Source organism: Ptychodera flava, chromosome 5 (genome assembly GCF_041260155.1).
Source record: "Ptychodera flava strain L36383 chromosome 5, AS_Pfla_20210202, whole genome shotgun sequence".
NCBI lineage: Eukaryota > Metazoa > Hemichordata > Enteropneusta > Ptychoderidae > Ptychodera > Ptychodera flava.
In genome coordinates, this window is record NC_091932.1 from 27,549,196 (window position 1) to 27,571,413 (window position 22,218).

The 22,218-nt window shown below is 41.3% G+C and overlaps 1 protein-coding gene across 12 annotated transcripts in view; it reads left to right on the forward strand.

The window, feature by feature from the left end:
* Positions 1 to 1,577: 1,577 nt before the first annotated feature.
* Positions 1,578 to 22,218, forward strand: part of LOC139133413 (uncharacterized protein PF3D7_1120000-like) — a 51,032-nt gene continuing 30,391 nt past the window's right edge. For 4 of the 12 annotated variants that reach the window (XM_070699993.1, XM_070699988.1, XM_070699990.1 and 1 more), the window contains exon 1: positions 12,204 to 12,348. The gene's annotated coding sequence lies outside the window, so the exon portion shown is untranslated. Of the gene's footprint in view, positions 1,754 to 12,161; positions 12,349 to 22,218 lie in introns of those variants that run through there. The other 8 variants (XM_070699985.1, XM_070699989.1, XM_070699991.1 and 5 more) reach the window with 4 other exon arrangements.

Sequence of the window (22,218 nt, forward strand, 5' to 3'; positions counted from 1 at the left end):
TTCGACTGATATCATGGCTAATATTCTTCTTCACATACTGTCGTTCAGTTCGCATACGGCGCAAATGGGCCGAAATTAAAGAAAAACATTAAACAACATCCCGAGGTATGATCTTCTGTAGCGATCGTCGTCGTTGCTGACTACTTTATAGTTTTACTATTGGCAGCATTTGGATAAATATGCTCCTCCATCAAAAAAATTGCGTCTGACGACTCAGTTTCAGAAGCGATGTAAGCAATAAAGCTTGATAAACATGATTTTAAAATAGGACGAACAGCTGTTAGGATTAACGTTCAGTCCCACTTATCTGCGTCTTTATGTTTTGATGCATATTTCCATCACAAGACATAATGCAATTTCACTTTCATCGGATGTAAATCACATCTATTTTACAAATATAAGCTGTCTCAATGTTGACTCGTCTGCCCCAGCACTGACCTAAGTGTCATATGACAACAAATTTAGCTGTTTACCCATCAGAAAATTTAGCCGTTTACCCATCAGAAATAGCCCAGCTTTTTAATATAATAATGGCTGCAAGTTGGTCAGTGAATAAAAAAGGTTCAGTTAATGCGTTCGTGTTATTTCGCTTACATAGTTGGTATAATAATGTTCAGATTTTACGTAAATCCTGTATATTAGTAGTGTCCAAGGCAATTATTATTTCTATATTAACGTTTAGCTATGTAATACCATCATAAGCCATGGTGTACTGACTACCAAGCGTTATTATATGTACAGCAACATGACTTTACATTAGTTGATGAAGACCACAGATGATCAAGATTAAATGATGAACATCCAGAGAAGCCATGATGTTGTTAAATCTCTAGCCACAGAAATATCAACGTTGCACAAGTTTACAGAAAGTATTGCAAGTTAAGACATATAAACAAGTGTTTATTTTTATTTCAAAATTTCAATGGTCGCTCTCAGGTGTAGCTAACGAGAAATACACATGTAGGTATTGGACTTGCTCCAAATCTGTGAACATACACATATCAAAAGAGGACAAATTAAAGAAACTTCAGCAGACTGTCGCGTTTAATAGTGGTGGGCTGTCGCATGGATCGTGGGGTGAACGCCATTTGCTGGGCCATGCTTGCTTGGCCGGCCCGTAACTGCTGCAGAGGAAAGCCAAGCGAGTGGGGGCAGTCTATGTAAGTATGTCACAAATTTTATCCCAAACACGTGTCGATATAATGAAAAACAAAAAGCCGCCAATGACTAGCACCCTTCGTTATTGCCTACATTGATAGTACACAGCAAACGTAGTCCTGTACTAGTAGAACTGATACAATCAGTGTCCAAACCAGAGCCATATGCGCAGCCTTCGGAAATTCAACTCAGAATAGGTGAATTTGTGTAACACCAAAAGCACTTGGCGAATACCCCCCCCCCTCCCCCCGCTTACAGGAATGCTTCACTTCCCAAAAGTACAGCTGTTCTTTTGATCCGATGAGTTACTATTTGACCAAATCCATCGTAATGCCATTTCAGCCATTTCCTGCTGGATACACATTTGTATGTAGACGTACCAGTGCTAATAAGGGTATGACGGTACGATGTTTGTTTGCGTGGGCCACAGTCCCTCAACATAGAGGTATGGCTGTACTCAGGCGATGAATATACAATTAGAATATTTGAATAGTACAGTGCGCGATTCAGTTGGGTGCCACACCTCCGTCAACGACAGTCTACCGAAGCTTGGTCCACCAGTCATCAGTTTAAGCCAAAAACCGGCGTTTTTCAGGTAAGTTGAACAACCTTCCCTCTCATGTTAACTAGGGCACATTCGTAAGCGCGTGCAGAACTGGTGAAACTGTCCACCAGTTCTCGATCAAGTGCCTGCGATTTTTTCGACTTTGCATTGACCACCCCCAGTGTGGAAAAAGGCCGTTTGAAACGTGACTGCCTCTCCATAGTGAAGCTGTGGTCTTTGGAGCCTGGACGATGTTTATTTTGGATCGTATGCCGAGAAAGCCAACGTGCGGGCATGTTGACTGCAAAAACAGCACTTCTAGATCTGTATGCTTTGGTTAATTGGACCGCCAAGGCCGGACCTTAAAGAAGGTTTCTTAAGTATCTCTTTACGGGACGGAAATTCAAGCATTAATTTACATGTAAAATTGTTGCTGTTAGAACAACCTTATTGGTGTAGGCCAACATCTGATACACTGAAAGTATTTGTCACGCATCTTCTTCCGTTTTCGGGTTGTGCGTCGTGATAAGGGCTTTAGTGGACGAATCAATGGATCGGTGAAAATGCATCACGTGCAAGACTGGCCTACAGGTGATTTTTTTGAGTCACTCGGGCGTTCATTGTGTAAAGACCAGGTCCTTCTTCACCGAGTGTATGACAAAAGAAGTTGGTGGCGTGCGGGCTTGTACGTCTTGCATTGCGTGGGTGGACCTACAAAAACACCCCACACGAATCCGGTTGCTCTCTCCAGTGAGTGCCCGTCTGACCTACAGAGGACCTGGGAATGTGTCTGGAAGGCCACATCTGGTTTGCATAACCTGTACTTGATGGAAAAAATACGTCTGGTTACTTCGTTTTTTTCCCTGGTACATGTTGGCTGTCGTTTTTTGTGTGCAAAGTTCCGGGTTCTGAATTCACGGCGAGTATTTATTGACAAGAAGTCGTGTCCCTCTCGCAATGCAGTGGAGGTAATAGACGTTTTACCTCCGTGCAGTGCAGGTGAACATCAATGCAAACTTTGATACAAGCACTATTCCTGCTTTCAGATTCAAACATAGTTTTTAAATCCAATATCGAACCGGGGACACTGCACAAATATCACTATGTTCGCGAGTTCGCAAAAGCGCATACACCAACATTCATCCGGGTTTTTTTGCGGTTGACCTTCACGTGACCTCGTTTAAATTGGAACTGATGGCACCCAAAGGGCGTGTCAGGGGTCAAAACCATACCCAGGGACATTGACAGAACCACGGTTCCTTCACAAAACCAATAGAATAAGCTCCTCATTAGTGGACATCCAAATCTTGTAATAATACAGTCCTTTAATTTGCAGCGCTGGTAACACCGCGCCCTTTCTAAAAGAGGCATTCTTTACCGTTGTACATCTTTTGTCGCGGTGTACTTTTTGTTCACAGAATGTGCAGCGCCTTTGACACGTCACTGATGCCTTTAAAATCCATACACCGTCAGTAATAAGTCCACTCAGCACCTGATTCACATGCAGAGAAAATTCCAAGGTTTGCAGTAATATCTTCAGGTGAACTAAAAATGTACGTGCCGACTAACATGCAGCTTTTGTAAAATCTGTATTATGTAATCTGTGCAGTAGTACCATGGATGTCTATTTTTTTACATCCATGGTAGTACCAAGTAAAGTAACACAAAAGGCATAAACTAACCCTTCCGTGTTCACTGACCAAAACTGCACTAGAGTTTATTATTTTAGGCAGCTACATTGAATTTGTCCGGTCTTTGAATGTGACCCCAAGTTCAGCGTGCACGGGGTGGGCATGCCAACACAGGCATGGGCTGTATTGCTAAGCAGACGACAAGTATGACAAGGGGGCGCACATGTACAACTGTCTGTATTCGCGCCTTTATGCGTTTTCTTTCTGTCAAATATTCCCTCCCTTTATCACCGAGGATGAAGGCGAGGGGTCATTTATGGGTCAGACGGTAAATTAACTAAAAAAAGTTATGAATTTCTGAAATTAAAAATAGAATAGCGCCATTGATTAACTCTATGGAGAAGGAAAGTATCTATTTTCACGTGTACACGATGCGATAAAGGCTTAATTTTTCTTTAAAAGTTTCAAAGTGGGTCCACACAAGCTAATAATAGTATGATTTTGAGATCTCAAATAATGATGTTATGTTCCCCGCATTCAACTGAAAGCTGAATTATTATGTTTGTGTTCTGCAGGCCAATTAGTTTTATGTCGATGTCTGGACGGTATAGTATAGTTTTCATGCGAGTACTCTAGAGTGTTAACGAGCTCCGATCCATGCAATCTGTGCACCAACGGAACACACCATGTCAGTTCTTCATAGAGTGAGATAAAATCGATGGTGTAATGTTCGTTGAGAGAGAGGAAAAAATGAAAGACTTCAGGAGGAAAAGTTACATAATGAAAACTGCTATTTAAACAACATATTCATGCGAGGAATATTACGGTATGAGATCTATGAAGCAACAAAAATCCGAGCTAGTTTTGTCAAAAATATAATATAAGATAAACTTTGGAAACAAAACAAAACTTGCTGAATCGAAAGTTTCTGGTTCCGCTACGCTGTTCTGTTTTCTCATAAAATTTTACGCTTTGTCAGTGAAGATACATTCAGAGTACTTCCCATTGATGTGAGGTGGCGCCATGACCTTTGACCCCGTTTCACCATATTTGTCGTGTTGTCTGTTGCCCCTTGCACTGACATCCATGGCCGCCGGCTGTGCACGCTCTGTAAAAGATATAAATGTTACGACGTGCCCTTAAGCGGCAGAAGTAAACGTAGCGAAACCGATTTAGTTGCAGCGGTAGGCGATTTGAGCTTTTGAGGGCCCTCTGTGCGAAATAAACTTTTGTATCTGTGCGCATGATACCCAGGAGTCCCTTCATGTACATACGTAATATCGCTGTCTTTCCCCGGAGATCCATCGCGAAGGTCGATGTCGATCTTGAAATTACCATAGTACATGTGACCATGCAAACATGTATGTTTGCACGTTATCCGTTTGTAGACATATCGTAAAAACACTTTCGATGACGTAAGTTTCGACTGAAAAGTTATGTCATCGAGTTGAGAAGAAATTCGACAACCGCCTATTCATCGCTGCTTTTTCTTTGCTTTGTTTTGTTTTTGTTTTTGGTGTATGGGTGTGTGTGTGCTTTAATACACCTTAAAATTGTCGTGGCAGTCTCGTTGCGAAATGTTGATCATGTACGACAGACATGGTTATTTTACGCAAAGGCTTGAAGATTTCTAAAACGATCGGTGGCTTACTTATGATATCGTTAATTTCGCACGTTTTTATCGAAGATGCACGACTTTGTGGTTGTTTTATCGCGTCTGTCAAATTTGTAAGTTGATAGCTTCAATACCTGTTTTTCCGAATACTTATGGCATTTAAAGAAGTTCTTTACAACCGTGACACTTGCCAAAAATCACGTGAAAACAAGGTGAATGTTCATGGTCATCGAATCTGTCCCTGTGGATGCAGATAGAAAAGATGACAACCTTGTGCCTTCGGTTGTATGTAGACGACCTTGAACTCTGTGGCCTCTAAGCTTTCTGAGGGCGAAAACTCACGTGGCGAAAAGCTTTCATCTCCGCCAGCGTGCTGTTCTGTTTACACATTGTCAGAAAGTGCGTTTAGAGGGCAACATTGTCTTTGATATACGATACACAATGAGGCTTTGTCACGATGGAAGGTTTACAGTAATCGACCAGTGAGAAAGTGAAATTTGAGTGACTCTGAGAAATCGACTCTAGGTGGCGGTACGGTGCTGTAGTCATACACCAGGACACAGAAAGAAACATCCCTGTATGTGCTTCTTTTTGGAAAAAAGTTTCCCAGATGATCCAAAGGCGATTACGTGATCGAATTGTACTTTAATCTTATTCATTTTCATTTTGTTCAATTATTTTTGTTGAAATAATTATTCTGCCAGGCTTCGCAAAATAACCATCACATCGCAGTATTTTTCTTTGAATAACATTTCTTCGATATTACCTCATTATTTCCCTAACTTTATTAAAGATATTTTATCAAATGTCAGAAAGAAACGTAGGAAAGAAACGTAGGTATCCAACTTGACATATACTTCCAGTGCTCGGAGATCGCAATAAGCGGTTTCGAGAACGAGAAACGCTCCGTACAGCGGCCCCTGACGTTGTCTTTGAGATTGAATATTAACTGTATCTATATTTGTACACGTATAGAATAATAAACAAAAGATTAATTTGATTGCGTTAACGTTTTTCAATGAGATGTTTCACATTCTGAACTCTGACAAGAGCTATTGTTGTTAGGTTTTTAAAACCCGAACGCATGCGCATTAGACACGTAAGCAATCCAGGTGCCTTTGATAATAAAGCATTAAACCGTAATAAACTGTAAGCATTTTATTGCTTTTCATAAAGTGAATCAAAATCGTTTATCAATGAAACTGACATGATTCTTGTATACGTCGCGAACTTTGTAGAGAGAAATAATTGTTTGCGCGTCGCCTTACTGTGTATGTCAAGACTTCAAATCCCCCTCACCGTGCGCCCAGCCAGGCTGGTTCCCGTGTCTGTTCTGCATGCGCAGGGTAGCACAGGCGTACAGTTACAGTTGTAGCTGTTTGTTTGCGTGTACATGTTCGGCATAGTAAAAACATAAAATCACAGAGAAATCCATTTGAGTCGCCCGTCAACATCTGCGTAATTTATTCATAGAACAATCGTTTCTGGTAGTTAATACAGTTACGAGCTCGAGACAGAGGTGATGGGCTTACTGTTATGGCCGAAAAGCGATCAATTTCCGGTGTCCTCGGAGGTGTCCATAATCGATTTATTCACCGTTTTGCGTTCTACAAATTTCTTCAACCAAGGTCATGGGCTCCAATTAAACCGTCCACTGGGGTTCTGAATTAGTGTGTTGAATTTATTTGTTTCACCTAAGTCACGTCACTCGACAGGTAACAATATTAGTTCTCCGAATGGTTCCGAGTCTGCGATTCGGCAGTATTCGGATTAAGAGTCATCGGCATGAGGCGTTGAGCAGATGATATGATATCCCATAGCCGGTACATGTCATTGCTCTGTCGGGAAGGCGATGAAGGTTAGATTAATTCACTCCAGTGAGCAATCGGAACTCGAATGAATAGCTCTTCAAATACGACACGTGGACGCGTGAGTCATCGATGGTCATCTGTAATTTTGCCTCGGTTGTTTTCCTTTACAAAAAACATTTTGTACAACTGTGATCCTTAAGCTTATAAACATGATAAAGGCGTAGTGCAAAGAGAAGCTCGAATTGTGTTCATGTCGTGTACAAGATCCATTCGCGAATTAAGGTAGTATGCGCCTCGAAAGTGAAAGACTTAAAATGTTGCTCAAACTTTCCTTAAAGAATATTTCAATCATTTTCTTTCAAAATCAAGAATCGACAAAAATTGGGGTCACCGTGCAAATTTTGGAACTAGAGAAACAAATTACTCAAGATTTACCGATATTTGAAATTCATAATGGGCGCCATCCCTGTGTTAACTCCATATAGAAAAAATAAATTTTTCGATTTTCGAAAAACTAAGCCAATGAAAAGTTTTCTTACACCAAGAGCTTTAAAATGAACCGCCACAAGTACTAGTGGTATATCAGAAAAAAGAATTGAAAAAGTTTGAGAGTCCGAATATCTGTCCCGAGGCGCGTTTTACCTTAAAAGCTGGAAGATGTGTCGGCAGATAGTTATGAGTTGTTACGAGTGTCCTTGCAAATTTTAGCGATGAGCTCAGAATAGAACGTGCTGGGGGATCATCTTGTTTTTCTTGAAAAGCAAACGAGCAAACAACTTGCCATTGCAAAGGTTTCGGAAATACCCGCGTTGTCGTCTGTTGCCAACGTGACGCGGGCTTGTTAGTCTAATTGGCGAGTTTTTCTACTTCGCCTCCCAAATCCGAGCTACTATTTTTCATTTTATGGATTAGCTGTGGTGCTATCTGGTGCAGAATATCTAATTAAAATGCACACCGAGTCATTCATTTGAAATTCGTGTAGTGTGTAGTCCATCACGTTACACTTTGGAAGGAAGGAAGCGCCTATCAGGGCGTAAAAAGCAAACAAACAAACCGTGACAATGGTCATGGTGATTGTGAATAGTTTCACCGTTACGTCACGACCCGGGGTTCAATCAGTGATTTTCATGACCAGATGATGTCATCGCCGTACAAGATATTATCTAGTGAACAAGATAAGAAGATTTATTAAGTCAGGCGAACAATAAGCGGATGTCAAAATGCTGAAGTTGTCGTTCGGATCATCCATGTTAAGATAGACAGGAGATTGTGTACTCAGTGATTCTACCCCGAAGAATTTTAATCGACAACTTCAACGCATGACAAATAAATTAACATGCTTTTAAACCTAAAGGGAAGTCTCCTAATCTCATTACGCCTGAGCAGTTTTTTTGCAAAGGGACAAATCCAATGACGATGCGTCGAGTCGGTATTCCTAAAATACCTCAGCATTGAGGTCAGAGGTCAACTAGGTTGACCCTCGCATCCGTTATTGAAGGCGTTTCTTTATTAAGCTTTACTGCCAGACAACAAAGGTGGCTCATTCATATTGTATGTCATCCTGGAGAGTTTAGTATTTTGTCTTGCCGAATCCTGTCATTTGTATTCTGCTTTGTTTTGATTTTTCCCGCAGATAACCGATAATCATCAACAGGTGTCTTGTCTTCCGAAGGGGCGTTGAAGTGGCGTTGTATTGTTGAATCATGTGCATACATACACGACTGACTCAATACACAGAGTTGCAGCAGTTTTGTTTGTTAAACCCCGTTGCCCTATTAATTAGTCGATGGAAGAGGTTAATTTCAGTCGTGCTAATTTGCGAGGGATTCTAACACGTGACACACTTATTCCGCAACATTGTACGTGAATAAGGACAGGAACATTGATTTCTTTGGATGGAGAAAATTGGTATGGCAGCAATTCTTTCCGTCACTTTGACAGAAAATTGTTTTCTATTGCCAGTCCCATCATCAAATTATATTTTCCGTGTGTAAAAACAATGCAAATCTGGTGGAACATTTTTTTCTCAAGCCATTATAGAATCAAGCTATTTGATTTTTCTCCTTCACCTGCCGATAATTCGTGTTTCCAAAATCCCCCACCCCATTTACAGAAATCAAAGGGCTCTCCCTTGGCTTTAAAGGGGAGACCTTGACGTCAACGGGGCAGTTATCAATAATGGTGTTCTCGTAAATCGTGTCAATGCCAGCCGTCAGAGCCTATATACTCTAATTGTATTTATTATACTTGTAAAAATAATATTAACACACCATAATAGAAATTATATTATGTCTTTGTTCTAATCTTTATTATTGCTCTGAACATACCAGAAGGGAGTGTAATCATATTACATCAGATAAAATACGAAATGTATAATGTTCAAGAAAACTCAGCGCGTGTTTTAACTATTACAAACAGCAGTGTAAATGTTAATCAGCACAAAATGTTTGTGAAAAGATTACTCGGTTCAGAACAGTGCGTGGCAATTAAAGGGAAGCGGTCGTCGGAACTGCGCATGTGCGACGTGCTTGTTTACAATCAATATATTTCGTGCACTATATATAGATGCATCATGTAAACATAGCTGCAACACTTACATTTTACGATGTACATTATTACAAACATGTTTAACTTTCATCAATCGCCAACGTACCTGGGATGCAGTGTTTACATCGGTCATAGGGGTCCCTAGCGACCTTTTAGCGCAGTTCCGACGACTGCCCCCCCCCCTAAACATTCCTTCACTTAAGTATTTGATTTTGCAGACAAGATAATTTCACAGATTGAATATACGGGGTTGATCGATAGAAATTCGGCCTCCACGTGCACAGCATGCGCAATCTACCCAGACACCACGAGGGTCAGGCCGTGACGGCTTGGAATTTGGCTCTGCTCTGCAATCTTGATATATCCACTTGCAGGAAGCATTCATGTATGCAAGACTGACGCCATTGTTGAAATATTTGCCTGCAGAACGGAGACTTTTACTTTCAGGGGTTCGATGGTGTTTTAATTGCATAGAATGTGCTCAGAGTTTCTCGCAATGGCTTGTTGCGGCTCTTTCAACCATTGATGATCGTTCTTTTTTACGGCAACGATGATTCCCTACCCCTTTGCGACACTATGGCATGGCAGAGTAATGAAACACTCTCTGCTTTGCGAGAATTCAAAAAGTTACCCGAGTGGAAGTGTCTTAGTCACTTCTTCTATTATTTTATGGGTCGTTCCAGAGTTTTGAGTTTCGTTACGTTTTCTTCAGAATAACGAGAAGCAATCATGGGGTTCGTTGAATCTATTCCAATCTGAACTTTTTCCTGTAGAATTTTACGAGAGTGTAAAAATCCATGCTTATCAATATTGAGAACGATGCTACAAGTATTTGCTCAGCATATTAAGGCACAAATTGAAAGTATTATATATAGTGCTATATGCACACACATGACCTGACCCATGCCCATTGCTACACTAATGAGTCGAGAGGTTACAAAGGTGTTTTACACTGTGTGATACGAGTCCAGTAGCTGCAACGTATGATGAGTTTTCTTCTACTTTCCACAGCATGTTATAGAATACACAAGTATCCTGCTGTCAAACTCACCATGTACCTGTGTAGACTGCATTAGGCTGCATTGTAATTGTCGACAAATGAATTCTGGTCCGGACTAAATTTCAAATGAAAACAATAACAGTGCACTTTACGCGTAAAGACGCCTTGTCAACACGGCTTGGAGAGTAAGACAAGAACTTACAATTGACATACAAATGAAAAATAGTGAAAAAAATTATCAAAAGTTACAGCTACTGGTCCTTCAATTACATCAAACTACCCGCACAATTATTGCCGGTCAGGTATTAATATTGTGAGTAAATACGGGCCAAATCATGCCACACTGATTCAGAAATCTTTGATATTAAGGTAATTGTGACTGTCCAGGCATTTTGCAGTACATACGGGCGTAGCATATTGTGACTTTAGCCGCTCGAGGTCACTTTCAGAGGTCATGACCTTTGCCATCGGTACGCCACGAATGGAGACATTTAATCGTACCCGCAGGATCTAGGTACTATTCGAGTAGCTTCTGTTAGTATTTATAAGCAAATTTCAAAACGAACTAGTGTTTACCGAAGGCTGTATCGATGTGTCTGGGTAGCTCTCCGCTATCATATCACTGATTGAACCCTGGTTCAGTATTAAAATATGACTTTAGTAGGGATTTTAGCTGTCATCCAGACTGGCAGGACTTCATTTTTGCCCAACCTAAATTATATTTTGAAACATACCTTATGAAATCACTTCAAACCAGACATTTAAAAGGTAAGGTTTGGTTTCCTGATTGAGTTTTCAGGATAACTTACCCATTTTCTTTAAAAGTAACCGAAAGGTGGAGAGAGGCTTTGGGGCTATCCTGACAATCAAGCCGAAATTTTAACGATCAGAAAACCAAAGTATTAAAGTGTTATGAACTTCGTTCTTGCTCACATTCAAGTGGGTGGATATCTGTACAGCGGTTATAACCAATAACGGATAATAGCGTACGCAGTACGGGTTATGGTTGTATATATCAGTCTTCGCATGACTATATAATTCGAGTATGTTGATAAATGTTGCAGTTCTGTCAGTCTGTGTTTAGATTTCTCAGTCTGTGTGGGATCTCCGTGACACGGAAACAACTCTAATGACCTTTAACTTTATTCGAACGTTAGCATGGTTTAGCACATTTGCAAAATGAAATAAAATCACTTCAAATCAGATCCTCTCTAGGACCCTTCATATTTAGATAGCATGCCCAGAAGTGGTTCGGAAAAGTTGACTTGTAATCAAGTCTCACAGCGGGCCTATATCATAGGCTGTGGAGTGGTCCAGAATCTATGCCCGACGCGTCGGCCAGCCAAAGCATCGGTCAGTTTGACGGGATGTCCGCATGGGTGTTGAACGGGTTGCAGACTATCAAGCCTGCCATATAATGTTTACGCTTATATTTATAACAGTAAATCAAACGGCAACATTATTCCAGTCAAGGACAACACATACATGGTGCGTATTCTCCGTATTTCCAGAGTAGGCCTACTACTTCTACTATAGTCCAGAAGCTATATCTCATTGGTCCATATTCACTGATACTATTTTCCAAAGGAATCGTGTGGTCCTTGAAGCATGAATGGGTTAGAAGTCCCCCTTGACGTTGTGTCAGCAATGACGTCCGAGAAAGTTCGAGAGTTTACAGGATCTTGAGGATATTTTTGGTGATTGCGTGAGTATGACTGTTTCCGCGTCCGTTTGTTTTCCTTGAGTATAAACATCGGCATTTGTTTTGAATCTGTGATCTACCGTGACCTCCGTGTGACCTCGAGTAAAGCCATCTGAGAGGTCACATGGCCAGAGATAATCCAATCAGCACTTTAAACGGGTTGTCGACCGTTATATTACTCCCCTGTGCCGACTGTCTGCTGATTTTTAGAATCACAGACCAATGCGCAGGCCTTCTGCGCATTATACCTATTGAAAAACACAGCGCAGTGTTGTTTTTGTCAGTACAGCGACAACCTCGGGAGGATATACACACTTAACTACGGAGATACATATAACTGGTAAGTGGACTCTCAAGAGTGGATAGCTCTCTAGCCTCTCGGTATTTAATATCGTTCAGCGTTGACAGACACGGATATAATGTGCATGCTTACATTTCACGGTGACTGTGGCTTCCATACTCTGTCACATGGCACACCCTCCATTGATTGAATCTATTGATGTCTGCAGCGCGAAAAGACGTCGCGACGGTGTAAACCTACCAGGGTCAATGAGAATGTTGGTTTTTACGTTGTACAGAGGCGTATAAACATATATTACATATATTCCTCCGCCGAAGAAAAGCTGTGGTAAAGGTCCAGATAGAAACTGAAAAGTCGTGTGCACTCTAGCGGGATCACAATAAGGGTATATATGAGACACGGTTCCCTATTAAAATATAACGAAGCTTTATACGACGCTATCATACAAATCGTTGTGTGGCGGGAAATAAACCTGTGGGAAGTTGTTCGATCAGATTACAGCATGCGCCTGTGTGCAGGACGCTTTGATACCCGAGATCAGCAATGTTTACCTTTGTCAACCTGACGCGTACATGTCGCATACGCTTCGCGCAGTGAAGTGAATTTAACAGGGCCATTTAAGTCTCACGTAGTCTATCGCGGCATCGTCGATTAATTACGAAAAATAGCCCAGGCTTTTTCGTTGTGTTGAACACAAGCGAGGTGAACAAAGTAAATTTGAGCGTTAATCATTTACCCACTCGCTCGTATCCTATCATGATCAGATGCTCCATCATGTAATGACGTAATATTCGAAACAAGCGGGGGAAGTCCGTTTGTGATCACATGTTTTGTAAGCGTGCTTCCCTCAGACATGTTCCAGCTATGCACGTGTATTTCACGCTGACCTTGGGTTTTTATATCTTCGGCAATCAGGCTATAATTTTTCAAACAATTTCATTCAAATGCACAGAGAGCTTCGGTTGACGACTTCTTGTTAACTGTTGACTGTTAGGGATTTGACTTAATACTTCTTATAACAGCGGATGTTACGAATAAACACCCAGACTCCTCGTGTACGCGTGTAATAGTCTTTACTTAATTTTCCCAATGTGCAACGCGCTGACTTGTCAGACAATCAGCTGGGCCCTGCATTGCCCCAGATCGCAAATGTGAGGATGGTAAACGGCGACGAGTACACATCGTATGGTAGTACTAAAACAACACCGAAACAAACGATGAAGTTACTCTGAATTTAGTGTTCCTATTACATCTCGGGCACCCAGAGACAAGCATTCGGCTGTCTCCCAATCCAAATAGCAAAGCCGTGACGTCATCGTTGCGCTTTAAACGACCAGCTCTTTTGACAGGAGCGCTATTCAAGGTTGAATCACACTATTGTAAACAATACAGTCTTTTTTTGACCACGACGGGCGGCATAGGACGATAAGGTGAAAAGTAAACAGCGTCTATGGACAAATGTTAGTATTGATGCAAAACCTGTGAGCCATCGACTCACCACGTGCGTGGTGTATCGAATTTCTCTCTCTTTGTTCTTTCTCGCCACGAAGCATTCTGGATGGACGTTGCAGGAAAATGACTGTCCCAGTCAACGGAACATACTTAGTTCAGTCGACACTGATGAGCTGCGTCAGGCAGTGTTTCCTGTCTATTGTGCGAATGTCGCACAATGATTAATTCGAGTCAACGAGTAAGGGAGCACGCGCTCAGTTCTCCAACAGCATGAACAGAGGGAGACTCAATCTCCGAAAGATGTCAGGGATGAAACCATCAGAGCTCAGAAGGGGGGGGGGGGGTTATTAAACGGGGAAATATTTGCAGAGCAATTAATTGCAATTTTTTAGCTATAACGATATTTGAAAAAAAAATATGCACATGGCGACAGAACAATACAAAAATTTATAAATGAAGAGAATTGTATGCATGCTACATCCCCCCCCCCCCAAAAAATCAAAATCAAAATTTGTCAACTTGTGAAACGCGAAAAAAGTGCAAGTTAGAATCCCGAAATCCTTCTCTCAAGATATAATGAAGCATTCCTTAGGAGACCACTTAAATTACAATGCGCATCAGACTCCCTTAAAATATTACTATATTTTATGGTTCAAATGTTTGTTTGTTTGTTTGAACTCATTTCATGCAGAGTAATTTTTTCCGTCTTGTTTTTGTGAAGATTTCCCTGAGGAGTTTGAGTTTATGGTAATTCATTCTTCGTGACAATTCATCAAATTCTGTTCTTGTCGATGACAGACAATAGTGTTGGGTGTCCTTCAGAAATGTTTAGTCAACGCTAAAACGGACTTGGGCCTTTCATCATAATGTCTGCGGCATGGAAAAACAATCAACCACTTTCACTGCATACGCATGTTCCAGACACCATACGTCATTTCTTGTTTACGTAGGTGCCATATTTAGCTATTATCGCAGAAGAAAGGAAAACGGGTTTGTTTGGTTTTTTTGCCATGAACAATTATTTTATTATGTCTCATTTCCGACAGTGTGCATGTCACGGCCATGACTCTGAGGCGACAATGTGATTACGTCATTGGAACAGTAGCGGCATTCGTCATACAACAACAACAGAAAAAACACTTGTTTGCCTGAAATCAATACTTCAACAATAACAACAGTTAAAATAAGGTTAATGAGAACGATGTATTTGTGTCAATACATTTTACAGTGTCAATAGACCTTTCATGTTTGTTACCTTCGATCACAATGTTCAAGGTGAATGCACTTGTCAGGTCAAAGGCCATTTTGCCGAATTGCTCTTCTTTGTTGTTGTTTAAAAAGATGCCGTCAGTGTTGTACAATAGGCTTCAACTATGCAATGACCATATCAAAATAGAGGGGAATTTTATCTCTGAATAGTGTTTATCCATAGCAGAACTGGGCAATCAGTTTTTTATCATCAGAGGAGAGAGAGAGAGAGAGAGAGAGAGAGAGAGAGAGAGAGAGAGAGAGAGAGTTAAAACTTTGAGATCCGTGAGAATATTTTGCGGATACGTAGGGTCTTGCTTGTAGTATCATGTATGGTCGTGAAACTATCTAAAGCCGTATTCTGTATTGTCTAGCAATATATGCATCAACTTCGCCTTGCATAAAAATGTTTACAATGTGTACATGATTTTAGGAGTTTATTGCTGCAGCAATTGAGATTGTTTGTTTGCTTGTAATGTAGTATGCGCCTCGAAAGTGAATGACAAACTTTTCCTGAAAATTTCCTCAATGACTCTTTTAACCATTGTCTTTCAAAAATCAAAAATAAAAATCGGGGGTTACCGTGCAAATCTTGGTTCTAGAGAAACAAATTACCTAAGATTTACCGATATTTGAAATTCAAAATGGCCGCCATCTCTGTGTTAACTCTATGGAGAAAAATAAAATTTTGGAATTTCCAAAAACTAAGCTGGTGAAAAGTTTTCTTACATCAGGAGCTTTAAAATGAACCCCAACAAGTGGTAGATCAGAAAAGAACTAAAAGTTTGAGAGTCACAGTATCCGTCCACGAGGCGCATTCTACCTTCGAAAGTAAAAGACTTCAACTTTTGCTCAAAGTTTAATCCATGAAACTTTCAATCATTCCGTCATCAAATCAATATTCAAAATCAGGGGTCACCGTGCAAAGTTGTTTGAGCCCTCACGGGTGATAGAGCACAAAAGAATTGCAAATCTGAGAATTACGAGGGCATTCTGTTTGACAGGAGGTGAAGTGGAGGAGCGCAGTATAATCCTCTTTCCGAATCGAAAAAAAATGGTGTCACCACTGTGTAAATGTTACATACATAGCGATTGGGTGTGTTCAACTCCCTAACAGACATACCAGCACAAACGTGAAGTAGCTGTGTAGTTTTAATTGGAGAAACCCTTTCAGGCCAAAGTGCTTGGCGAACACGCATGTTTAAATCCAGACGGCTGCCTTGGTACGGATCCTTGTTGAACGGTGTTCATTTCATAGTGATGTGTGGAGACGCGGTCATCGCCCTCTATAACCCTGGATGTTGCAATGCTGTGCCATCAGTGTGTATCATACAAGGGGTTTTTGTACTGATCGCCATCAGATAACACTGACAAAACCGCAAAGGAAAGTGTTGAGTCTTGAGTCATTGACTTGGCAAGCAAACGAAATGTTTGAAAACAGAGCTTTGATAAAACGCTGAAGTGCAATATTCGATCAGCGCCTGTAGTGTTGTCATCGGACAGGGTTGAAGGTCGTCTAGCATATACTGCAATGCTGTATTAACTCTTGGTTTCCGTTCACCTGTTTCCTACGATAGTGTGGCCCTGAGACCGCAGTCACTGACAGTTGATTTATACGACATTACATGGCTCCCGGGGAAGCTGATCATGTCACCTGTCAGACGTGTGAAGCTTAAGTCCTGTCACATGTCAAGAGTTCTATGACAACATGACATATAAAATTATGACTTCCCTCGAACACAAATTTAATGGTGTGAATTGCAACTGTCAAAGATGCAGACATATCTTAAATAAGCTTCAAAATGTCAGATGAATTACATGGCAAGCTTCGCCAATGGGAATTCTTTAAAACTTTAACAGCAAGGTTTTACAAACAGACTGCTGCACTATTCAGGTTTAAAAAACAATGCAATGGTAAAATTTACAGATTTTTATCGCGATTTTAGTCTCGGCCTTAATTCTCGGTACAATTTACGGTATTAAGAGTTTAGGCCTCGGCAGTCCAGAGAAGAGCTTTATTCGGAGCCCTTAGGGCTTTAATAGACCTATTTGAATCGCAACTTTCGCAGAACACGGAAAAGATAATGCGTTCACGGCAGCTAGCTGCGTGCTTTAAACTTGGATATCGTTCGTCCTTGAACAGTCTATACATGCATGTATATACTTTAGACTTTCGAGAAATACTCTAACAGTAATAGAAACATAGTTTTAGCGAGATTTTATCAAATTTAGTCCTGTAATTACTAATTTTGATTCCAGTAGTCGAACAAACTATTTTATCAAATTTCGCATTGTTGCCTAAGATTACGAGATATTTTTTGTTGTGTTAAAGTTTTACGAGGCTGGGGACGTCTGCCTTTATGTCATCGCATAGTCATGCAAAACAAATCACTCTATATTGGTGGAAGAATGTGTGAATAATGATGACTCTTTACTTTCGCTATGAGCAAAAATTCAGATTCGATTATTCAGCGTGTATGATAACAGTCGTTGTTACTTTATACGAGCGGCATTTTATCGCACTCGAGGTGTGCTTTTTCCGGCTCACGCTGGAATAAGTGTCGCAGGGCCTGGACCCCTCAGTCTCCCTTACTCTAGTACCCAACTCCCTTTGTGTCAAGGGTCCCTGGCAGACCTCTCCCAACGCATCGTCGGTGCAGTGTCGCTCTCCCCAACACCTGTTTTCTCGCGACTGCGTGCTATGCATGCTATGATATTATCGTCGTCGGAGTGTGAAATAAAGCTGATACAAAAAATGTTCAGTGGGACAATATTTTCTTCACGGGAATACCTCGATTAGAGCTGTTACCTCTTAGAGTCGCGTACTCTGTCATGTTGATGTTGTTTACTTCGTCACTGAGGATAAGCCCAACGTGTCTCATTGCAGGTTGACGACCTCCCGGGGTCAAAGGTTACACAAAACGCGTTGCATTTGTATGCGAACAAAGTTATGCTCCGCTCCACGTTACTTTCGGACGCTTGTAGGGAAAGAACGTCTGCCCGTGATGTCATGCCTTTTGGTATTTTTTTCGCCTCGTTAATTCCGTACTATACTATGAATACTTAGACAAGTAATGTGTTACAAATGTACACAAGAAGTGCTACATTTACGTAATTATTGTCCCTTGTGAAAAGAAAAAAAATCGTAGTTGGTGTTTTGCTGGGGGTTTGGTAACAGTGGTAAATGACTTGGGAAAACTGGTATACCATTTCTTCTGTCCCTTAATCTGATTGCATTGATATCCCAAGGGGGCACCAGTAAAAGTTACCCTGGTAACATGACATCCACCTGCCTACCAGTCGTAGTGATCCCTGCCATGGTGCATTGTTCCAGGACAGGCAGGCAGGGGTGTGTTGCCATGGTCTCGTTCAAGCATGCCTTCATTTACATACTTAATTTGAGGATTTGTCATTGCATACCAGCTGCCGCATACTCGGTTCAAGTCAGTGATTTGTGAATGTTTGAGTGGAGTGAACGCAATGATTTGTATTTTGCTTCCATGTGAAACGCGCGCGTGAGTGGACGCGATGGGTAGGGTGAACGCGATGAGGGAACGCTATACAGCGGAGTTTCACCCCGGCAGAAACTAACTCACTACTGCGCAGACTCAAACGTGACGCATTCAATCGCTGGAAAACCTGGCGTGAGCTGCCAAATTCCGGATAGGTTTGTACGAAATAGGAGAGACACAAGAGAAACTATTATAGATGATTTTATTTTTTTAAAATTCACCGACTTGAACCAAGTCTAAGCTGCGGCATACTCGGGTGATTTCGGTAAACGATTCTTTAGTGGACCGTGGTCATGCAAGCGTCACCGTAGAGCTCTTTGAAGGGATAAACAGTTTCCCCTTTGATGATATTTTCATTATTTCAATTTACGGAAATAAGTGCTTGTAAATTTTCTTCTTCGTCACCCTGAAGTATATAGAAGAACATTATAAAACACTGAGCGCAATATGCTATGTTATCGTTGACAAATGTCCAGTGCAGTGTGAAGAGCAGTTGTCAACGTTGGACATAATGCGTTGACAAGTTGACTGGGCATTTCGGATGTAGGAAGGACAAGGAAGTGTATTTTAGTGACAGAACTAGACTACTGGTAGAACTTCTCTGGTTTGGAAGTTCTTTCGATCAGGGCTCCGTCGCTGTTCAATGACCGATGATGCATGTGAACAAATACATACATTGGCGCGGACGGTTGCATCTATGGCGTCAAAAGTGCAGGGTATACGTAGGCCAGGAATGACATAGATCGATGTTAAAAATGCCATATCATCTGACGGAGAGGAGAACTTGTTGATCCAGTCAGATATTTCAGACTACGGACAGGATAGACCCCGCCAAACAAATGGCCTAGATGTGGGTGCCATCGAGTGACTGGCAGACTGGTACACCCTCGCCCACGTTTGGCAATGTTTAACGATTTGACTGTGTTCTCTATTAATCCATTGTTGCTGTTTAAAGTTTGGTGATACACAATTTTTCCAAAGCAGATGACACCAGTGACCTTCCCCTGTCAAACGGTGACCCTAAAGCGGTGTTGTAATGCCAGATTAAATATAAGATAAATTGCAATTTAAAAACTGTCAACCGCGGCTTTTGGAATCTATGAATACAAGCAGTGTATTTTCAACTTTGTAAGACTTCAAATAAATTTTACCCGCAAAAACAAAATGCAGTCGCGCATATGCCTTTACTTAGAATGTAAAATCCGCAATTTATGCCGGAAGCATTTCTCAGGCACTTGTACAGGATAACATGGGCAGAGAAATTTGCTGAGTTAGCTGTCTGGTAGGCTGTCCGGTACCTGAACTAGTTCAAACAGAATGTAGACTGTCAAACTCTTGAACTGGCCATGCATGCACCGTCACGTTACGCCACGCAAAAATGAAGGCATGCTTTGACAAGCTGTAGTCTGGGATGCCTCCAATACATATGCTGTAATATTGTCAGGTCACCGGAAGACGGAAAATATAAACTCTGAGGAAATCGCAGATGTTCTTTTGTTTCATCCTCCGCCCGCACATTCGTCGTGCGACCAACTCCGCTTTTCTCGTTTAGTTCCGTGCAAATGGCAAATTAAAAAAACATATACGAGATTACGTGTGCTTCGGCACGTATCCCAAAACTTCCCGTATTGCTCGATATGTGGACCCATGTTAACGTTTGTCTTCCCCGCCCCAAAATTCGGTACGGAACAACCGAGGGATTTGCCAAGGGCAAGAGTTCCTTCAGGCCCTCTCATACCTGGAAATCACTTTAATCGCGGGCTTTCCTTGAGAGCGTACCAAATAAAACTTTTGGAGGGGTTAAGGGTTAGGGTTAGGGTTAGTTTTAGGGTTAGCATACTTAAAAGTCGTATGTCCCACCTAAGAAAAAAATTGTGGACCTTAAGGAACTCTTTCCTTATTTAAAAGCCTCGGGGATTTTGACAAATTCTACTTGTATATCGAACACCTTTGCTGTGACAATCTTTCGCAGCGTGTCGATCACACTTACGCGTTCTTTATCCTGATAATGTCCGTCAGCAAGACTGTGTCCGGCAGGCTAATGGCACTGCATAGATACATCGAGCTTGATGTGGTGTCAATGTACGAGTAGAACACTCCAAGGTTTTGGATTTTGTTTACGCCAGTGAGGTTTCAAATTGATGTGCGCAATCGATGGAGTTGTTTACCATACAGCCTGTGTCGTTCTTCCTTCAAAACATGTATTGCGCATTCGTGTTGAATGTAGGTCGGAACTTAATGTATTGTTTGCTTAGCTGCTCAGAGAAAGCCGTTCAAGTTGCGCCGAGATGTTGCGATGGTGAAAAGGGTCAACTAAGGTCAGCTTTTATAGTCAGTACCTATTCACAAGGCTCGCTGTGCTCATTTCCAGGTGGAAATCCTTGCGTACGCCAGCTGTTCGTGTATCTGGTGTAATTTTAACGGCCGATCGGAAAATGCTGCAGCAACAGCGTCTGTGATATGCCGATCAATCAATTCATGAAACCCAAAAGAAACTCCAAAAGAAGATGTAAGATCTATAGTTCAAGTCATAAAAACAAATTAGATTGCCCGAGCGAACGACAGTTCCAACTCTGATGCTAAATGTGTGCACACCGATAATGCAGTTTTGTTGGTTGATGCCTATATTCAGATTTCTTGCCTGTATGTGACTTATTATGTCACTAATGGTTAGTTCATGTGTATGCTATACACACACCATGAGTTCATATTTAGAAACACACGGCTGACCACTCTCCGATTGTAACACATCTTTTCTTTAAAATTAAACCCTGCAGTGTACAGAATGGTTCTTTTAAATTTTCGCGTGACCAAGTACAGTCGCCCAGTGTTAGGAATGTCAATTGTACAGCCGACAATGTTTCTTATTGTTTAGACATTGTATTGCAATAACATGTCACTATCGAAGGGTCAAAGGTCACATAACCATCTTTCGGGTTTAGTCTAATACTTTGTTATATGAACAAGTTGATCTTAAATACACCCAGCTGTACCTTTTCAAGTGAAGGCGCGGAAAACATAGGTCAATTGCAAGAACCCCCGTTTTCTGCACAGCACCGACAGATAACTTTTGCATCCATGGTTTTGGCAGTTCGTTTTACCCGCTAAATTTTTAAGTTAGACCCATAATCTTCAGCGTTCTCCCTCAGGGAAACCATTTGTCGACTTAAAACAAGTACAAAGTCGATCAGTGCGAGTAGTGAAACCAGTCTCTGAGAGAACACGCAGTAAAAAAATAATCACCGAAAATTGACATCATATGAAACTAGTCGCCATTCACGAGAGAGTTACATTATGAAACATGATAATTATACTTCGCTCCCTTTTTCGCTTCCTGGATGAAAATACAGCGTAACAAGTCAGACAAAACATGGATTTTAACATTCCAGATTATTACGACTCGCGTGGGCGAGTGCCAGTGGGGGAGCTCGACTTCAGTTCAACCGTCCCTGTGAATGTTAAACAACTTGTTATATTAACCCGTTCACCCCAGTTCCCAATTTATAGGTTCACCTTTCTCCATTGATATACAATGCGATAGGGCCAAACCATGGTGGTGAAAAGTTTCAGATACGCCGTGCTATAGGTCTTGCGCATGCGTGCAAGACTTCCACGTTTTAACTCAGGACCGTTCTGTGCCAGTCATGCTGCGAAACGCTAGAGCTGCGGATTCGTATAGCTATCGATTTTGTTGTGT